This window comes from Elephantulus edwardii, unplaced genomic scaffold (assembly GCF_000299155.1).
Source record: "Elephantulus edwardii isolate Elephantulus edwardi_28Jun2011 unplaced genomic scaffold, EleEdw1.0 scaffold00366, whole genome shotgun sequence".
NCBI classification, from domain to species: Eukaryota; Metazoa; Chordata; class Mammalia; order Macroscelidea; family Macroscelididae; genus Elephantulus; species Elephantulus edwardii.
Window position 1 is genome coordinate 1,474,319 of NW_006400116.1, and position 1,930 is coordinate 1,476,248.

Sequence of the window (1,930 nt, forward strand, 5' to 3'; positions counted from 1 at the left end):
CTCTCACCCATTGAAAGTTTCCAATCATTGTTCTTTAAAACTCTGTGTCTAAAAGTTTCATCAAACTTTCTGGATTCAGAAAATTAACTGATACTGTGTCAGTCAGGGTTGGGGGTTTTGTTGTTGTTGTTGTTTTTTAGTGACATCTTGCTTTGGGCTTGTGTAAGGTCTAAGGGAGCCTGCTTCTTCAGTGATATTGCTGGGGTAGGGTTTTTCATGTCTGAGGTGATAGTATGCTCTTGGTCTGACATCACTGCTCTAGAGGAGTGTGGGGCAACTACCCTGCCTGGGTTTCTCTCTGAACTTTTACCTCAAGGGAGGATTTGCTTCAGTTCAGGAGAGAAAAGGCCTGTGTATTAACAGCCTCCTCTTTCAGACAACTGCTGCAGGTAAGCCAATCCAAGGTACTCTAGGCTAAATGCAGCTCATGCTTTGAGAGGATAGAAGAAATGAAATGGGCTCACATGATATTGATGTCACTAACGCAGTTCAGAGGGGTGGCATGAGGTTTTCCTACAGAATTTGGGTTGTAGTGTCCAGGCTGTGGTGCCAATACCTCCAGATGGTGGGTCCAGGACTTCCTGGTGACAAGTATGGGATTTCCAGGTGTCAGGGTGGAACTTCTGGGCATCAGTGCAGGACTTCTGGCTGTGTAGAGGGACTTTCTGGTGGTGAGGGCTGGACTTCCAGGCATCAGGGCTGGAACATCCAGGAAAAGGCCCAGCAGGCTTCCAGACAGCTGGCAGGAGTGTTCCTGCAGCCAGATAAGGTCCGTCAGGCATGTTTAGGGATCCAGGGGTTAAGACTTTGTGCCACCCGTCAGAGGGGGCTGGGCCCTACCAGGCAGCAGTGCCACAGTCTGGTGTTTCAGGCAAAAGACCAGTCCAAGACATACTAAGAATTTTTTAAGTCAGGGAAACCTACTTAAATGACAGACGTGCAGGCAAAGTGTGGAGATGCAGGTAAAGCCTCTATTTTTTTTCCCTTTAGGCTTTCCATAGGATATTCAATACTCTTCTCCAACATCAGAACTAAAAGACATCAATTATTCCTCTGTCATCCTTATTCATTGCCCATATCTCAGATCCATAGCAAGTTACTAAAAAGGCCATGGTTTGAATCAGATGTACCTTTGTCTTCAAACATCTTTGCTCCTCAGTTCTTTGGAGAATTCCTTTGCAGCAGATTTTCTCAATACAATATACCACTTGGTTTCTTGACTACTGGTTGAAAGGGCCAAGGATGCTAATTGTAGATCCAAGCTAACCAAAAGAAGTTTATTCTTTCACAATGTTATGGTCCAGAAGTTAAAATCAAAGCACCATCAGGATCTTAAGAGGAAAATTCTTTGATTATTTTAGCTTTTGTTGTCTTCTCTTGTGTGCCACTTTCTTTCTTCCACTTCAACTTTTCCTTATCAATCATCCATGTGTATGTTCCAATATCTTTCTAAGAATACATGAAATTTGCCTTTAGAGCCCATCTAGATAATTCAGAATAAACTTTTCCTTTCAAAGTCCTTAGTTTAATGATATATTCAGCCATTTTGTTGATGTTAGGTTCTATCAAATCGAGTATGATCCATAGTGACTCTACGAGCAACAGATCTAAATTCTGTCCTAACCTGTGACATTCTCACACTTCTTGACACCTTAGAGTCCATTGCAGCAGCAATCACCATATTCTGCCATATAAACCAGTATTTTTCTTTTGAAATATTCTTATATTACCTTCATTACTCAGTATTTTTATTTAACATTATACAGCAACTTTTTAGGATCTTAAATTACATAAAACAACAATCAAAATGATGTTCTAATCCTGGCAATGGTGGAAGGAACATTGAGGTTGGCTCAGGACAGAGCAGTCTTTAGAGCTGTCACTATGCGTTGCAGGCTCCTCCATGGCACATACCAACAACTATATAACA